Consider the following 6,000-nt stretch of genomic DNA (forward strand, 5'->3'; position numbering starts at 1 on the left):
GTCCACCGCCTGGTCCTATTTAGGGAACAATTTTACAGACGTACAAACTAATTAATTGAAACTTAACCAAATCTAATACATTGAATTAACTTAAGTATAATGAACCACAATATTCGCAATCTGACATATAATTTCTAAATTCATTTTCAGGTGACATATTTCAATATTCAGGTCAATTATCGATGCTAATCAAATTGCAATGATAAATGATAAATTATATTATTACTTACTAGTTCTGATTTGATAATTTATATGAAAAAATAAGTAAAGTGGCGCAAAACCGTAAAAAAAATAATAATATACTTACGTGTTCCAAATTCAAAATAATTAAAAAAAGTAAAAAATGCATTTTCATTTGTAACAGAATGTATGGCTGGACGAGATACATACAGCATAATTACAGATCGCAGATACAGATTTATCTAGGCAACACATATTTTCAATTTCTATTTAATTTTGTGAATCAATAAATAAATGACGTATTTACGAACCAATTCGAATTAGGGTCCTTCAAGAAAAGAGCGTACCAATTCATAAAAGGCCATCAACGCACTCGCGGGCCCTCTGGCATTGAGTGTCCATGGGCGGCGGTATCACTTAACATCAGGTGAGCCTCCTGCCCGTTGTCCCCCTGTTCTATAAAAAAAAATCCAAACGGACGAGCTTAGTCGCCGAGCGGAAGCTTATTAAGCTTGAATAAACATAACGTACTCAACAATGAAGGCATTTTACGCGATATTTTATAGAAGATTAAACGATAAACTGATCGTAACAACTCCTATAATGACGTTGGTTCGCGGTTTTAAAGTAATAGCGGTGAACAGAATCGTAACGTTTCTACGTAGCTTTTACTCCGCTACATTTCAATGTGCATTAAATAGTACTACCTACATTTCAGAGCGCTTCAAATTTTTAAGGCTTACGTTAAAAAGACGCCAAAAATATAGGTATTAATGTCACATGAAGTACAAGCAATGGTTTCACATTTTGTATGTTCTATTTCGTTGGAAAACAGGAGTTAAATAAAAATACTTTCAGGAGCTTATTAATAAGTAAAGATCAAAATATCAATTAAAGGTAAAATACACTTATTACTGTCAAAAATTGAAAATTAACATTTACAATCAGTTCTGATTGTAATCAAGAGAGTATCTACCAATAGAGTAGAACTAGTAGTAATAAAGTGTGACTCTTTTTTAGAATAGGACCATATGAGGTTATTTCTTTCAAAGTCAGAGCCATAAAATTAGGGAGAATTTTAATATATATACATATATTAATTATATATATATAATTAATATAAATATATATATATATATATATAAATTATTGCCTGCCTTTTGATAACAGAATCTCATTTAGTAAAAAGACTAATTTAAAGTAAACCATAACCTAGATTATATTCTTGTATTGAGCAATTAATTAATGCTATAGACAAGAAAGACTACAGATTAACAGAATCAGATATGGAAATTCCCCGAAGCTGACAGAGAATGTCTGAAATTATATTAAGTAAGTAATTGTTTTAACCACATATAACTGTAAAAATTCAATTAATATTATGTCACACTCACTAACTCTCCTTTTACCTTTCTCATTATGTATTATTTTAGAAATAAAATGTATTTCAGTATGGAAGACTGATCATTTATGTTGTAATGTTCTTACAACATTGAATAGTAAATCGAAAATAACTTCTTTGGCTTTTTTTTGGCTGTTTACTAGCAACACTTACTTGATAGCTTTAAATATCACAATGTTGTTTTAATATCCTAATATTGATAGCTAATTACTAATAATCACAATTACTAAGACACATATGTATTTAAGTAATTTATATAATAATAAATAAATCAGTAAATGATTAGAAAAACTACTTTAATTCTCAATGTTTGAAAAGTATCTAAAAAACCTTCAATCCTTTCTGGGTTAAATTAAACCAGTATAATATAACTGGAAAACAGCTGTTCATACTCGTTTTAGCAACATAATTAGTAAAAAATCTGTTAGGGATATAAAAGTATATACTTATGCATATATTTCGTATATATTTTATAAAAAAAAATTATTAAGCCAATACAAGATCCAGAAAAAACCAAACTCAAATTAAATAAGAAAGAGGAGAAGAGTATACTTAAGAGAATATTAAAAAATTTTGAGTACAAATTATACAAACTACTGTAATGTACCTTAATACTTTATTACTCAGTCAGGCTGACATATATATGTAGATATATAAATAGATGAAATACATTCTTTCATACCTAATTGTCTAGCATTTTTCTGCTTTTCATATTATAAAAATACTTACCTAACTTAAAGTACAGAGAGGTCTTAACTTGACATAAAGCAAGTTATATCATCAAAAATAGTTTATGATTTATGTTAAAATCCATAAAAATAACATTTATAATGTTTGGAATAATTTAAGAGGAACATAAATCACCATACACACATGGCATATGAATCATGACATAAAGAGATGATACATGTGTGTCCAAGATGTAAACATGCCCATATTCTTCTCACAAACTACTGATTAAAATTGAACTAATATTTATTATTATACCATTGTTATGGTTAGTAATAGATTGTTAGTTGATTTATTAGTCTTTTTAATTTACAAATATTTAATGAAAGATTATTACTGTGTTGATTTTAGATTATTTTGAATTGTAACATTTATAAGTATGTTTAAAAAAATATGATTTTAGGTATGTAAGCAAATGCAGTTGTAATATATCATGCCTACGTAATACATAATGTTATGTACAAAGTTTATGAGTAAATTTAGTTAGGCTACATTACGTACGGCATTTTTTTCTTACAGTCAAGGACTGAAGATAAATGAGAGCTTTCAGAAATTAAGAAATTTGTAAAGTAAAGAATCAATGTATATGAATGTAGAACCTATGTCAAATTATACGAAATATTTATATTTAAAAACGATTATAAGTTTCCAATTGTTTATATCTGCGTGAAAAAAGGGGATATGATTGAAAAATTGAAATATTCTATCAGCTGCCTGTGCTAACCTAGGCCGAATCGGTGAAAACTAAATTGCTTAGTTATAATAAATAGGGAAAATCTATACAGTTTCGAGACAGGAAATATTTTATTTTATTGTCTGCAAAAACTAATGGCTTAATAGTAAAATATATAGAAAAACATACAAAACAGGTACCTTTATATATCCACAGAAAAAATGAAGTTGCTTGTATGTCCAGCAACGACAACCATTATCACATATAATCTCACAATTCACAAAATCACTAACACATTATGTTTCACAGATTTTTAATAAATCCTCACCCGCGCAAACGAAAATCAGTTCCTTATTGACATAAACATAAACTGAATGTCCGCCATATGCAGGTTCAACGATCGTTCCGCACTTACGTCTTATAAACTTCAACCGCATCCCTAGAATGACATAAGTAAGTTCACTAAAACGCTTAATTCTTTACAGTTTTCTAAACATGAAACTGCGTATAAAACTTAATGTCTTAAATATATATCTTTTATTGTATTCCTTATTCAGAATTTCAATTTAAAACATTAATAATATTATTTATATGGTTCATTATTGTTACAGGCTTGCAGAAATTGGAACGTACTCTTACTCGGCGCTTACTTCACACAGATCACTATCTGCAAATACTTCACTGCGCTTCATTTACGACGAACGAGCGAGCTTTGATTTCGATTTACGGAAGAGTGAAGTAGATGCATGCGAGAAAGAGATAGTGTAATATAATATTTTTTAAGTCAACGTCCTCTTGAAGATACTTAAATCGCGATAAAGTTTACAGCCTATAATTACTAATAGAGCTTTTTGTTGCTCAATTAATTATAACAAAAAAACCGCTGGGTAGTTGTGTTCTATGCTTATATTCTAAATGTTCTTTTCCTATATTAAATGGTGGTACTTTAAATACCCATATTTGTTGTAAGAAATTGTTTTATGAGTTGCTCTTCAAAACAATTTTCGGAAAACAGGAAGATAATTGAATTTGCATAAATAAAATTATAGACTTTACAAAGTTGTCTTACTCTACTTGAGCAGAAAAGCCAATTCGTAGTAAATATTACGACATAAACCGTATGTCGGTATTCCTTTACGTCATTACTACCGAGGCGCGACATTCGTTGAATCATCCCTTCAGCCACCCTTATATACCTGCAAACATCCAAGGGTGTTAGTATTTCCAAAAGCACGCCAATAGTGCATAGAAAGTTACGCCGAATCGTACTCCATATTGTAGTTATAGGCCCCAGGGGAAATTGCGTCGAATGTACGCCCTCATAACTAAGGGATCTTCTCATACTTGACGAAAATTAAAAGTTCTATAAGAAAATTCAGTTTTCCAAACTAACGAATATTTTTAGTAAATTCGGTTTAGTAGGTACTGATTAAACGAAATATATAAGTATATTTTACACGTATTACACTATATTAGGAATACATAAATGAACTAAATTTTAAAATTAATTTTAGTAAAAGTAAAAGATTTTGTTGTGTTTTAAAAAAATTTATTTATTATTCATACATATATTATATAAATGGTAAATACTAAAAATATATTTTAATCATTATAACTCTAAGCATCCCTTACCCATTATTAATTTTCAAGTTCATGATTATACTCTGAGTTGTCTATTAAATTATATTTAAGGGTAGAATATAGTAATAGTAGTAGAATATTATATGTAATAACGGTGCGACTAGGAAGCTATGAGCCGTGAAAAAGCTTCCGTTTGAATCGATAGCACCAAAACCTAAGTCTTACTAATTGGCTTAAGTACGCACTACCTGTACCATTCTGGTCAGACTTTTGCTCTAATACAAATCCCAAAATCCGTACAAACGAAAGTGCAACCAAGTTGGAGTCATAGCAAAGTTACTTCATATTTTAAACTTAGTCGAGATTGCAAAGATTATTATTGGATCATAGATTCTAATTAAAGTTACAAGATCCAAAGTTTTAAGTTAACTAAAGCTCACCAGAGTTCAGCGAATAGTTAATATGAAGCGCTTTGAAGGTTTTAAATCATTAGGATGATAAAGTATGGTAGGTTATTCAACCTGGTTTCATTTCAGGGGAATCAATAATTGTGTTGGTTCGAAAGGTGCAGCGTGCGACTCTCATCTGTGAGGTCGCAGGGTCGAACTCCGGCTGTGCACCAATGGACTAATAAAGTGTGAATACATCGTCAGGAAACATCTGAATGCCTTAGACCCAAAAATAAGAACAAAACAAATCTAATAATAACTACTAGACTCATTCAATAGCCTATATTATTATGAAACAGATGCATAAGTGTGCCCTTTCATACAAGATTATATCTTTGATTAAAACGAAGATAACGCTAAGTATTCAATGCATTTCACGTGTAACTCATTACATTAATATCAATGAAATAACTCTACATTTCGACCCTTCAACTGTCATCCCTCAGTGGTAATGACCGCCTGTTTAAACAACTGTCAGACAACAAAATTGTACAATATTATCAAGGGATGACGTTGAATTTGAAACTCCGGTGAAACGGATATCCTAGTTATTATTACGAAATACGGAATTCGTTTCTCTGAGATGTTAATAAATGTAAAGTCTCGAATCAACAAACTTTGCAATATATATATCAAAACAAATAACATAATACATAAAAATATACCTAATAACTAACCTTAAAATTAAATTATTAAAAAAATATTATTAAAAGGAGTCCCTTTAGGCAAGGTTCCGAAGATACTGGCAGCGTTCCCCCTTTGAATAGCTAGACTAATTCTTGCCAGCTCTTCGTTCTCCTGTGATGTCGACTAACCTTTTATATAATATATATGTCTGATATTGTGGATACATTATTATATAATTATGTATAATATATATTATACAATAATGCATCCAGAATCTCAGAAAAAAGAAAATAATCCGAGATTGTGGATTGTAAGAGCGTGACAGTCGATCTGCATCCCAATAACCAAACCCTACGAAG

General features: G+C 29.9%; 1 protein-coding gene across 5 annotated transcripts in view; it reads right to left on the reverse strand.

The window, feature by feature from the left end:
- Window positions 1-3,386, reverse strand: part of LOC111003069 (tyrosine-protein phosphatase Lar) — a 324,877-nt gene extending 321,491 nt beyond the window's left edge. For 4 of the 5 annotated variants that reach the window (XM_045628054.1, XM_045628051.1, XM_045628053.1 and 1 more), the window contains exon 1: window positions 3,185-3,386. The gene's annotated coding sequence lies outside the window, so the exon portion shown is untranslated. The remainder of the gene's footprint in view (window positions 1-3,184) is intronic. The other variant, XM_045628052.1, reaches the window with a different exon arrangement.
- Window positions 3,387-6,000: the final 2,614 nt, after the last annotated feature.

This window comes from Pieris rapae, chromosome 4 (assembly GCF_905147795.1).
Source record: "Pieris rapae chromosome 4, ilPieRapa1.1, whole genome shotgun sequence".
Classification (NCBI taxonomy): Eukaryota; Metazoa; Arthropoda; class Insecta; order Lepidoptera; family Pieridae; genus Pieris; species Pieris rapae.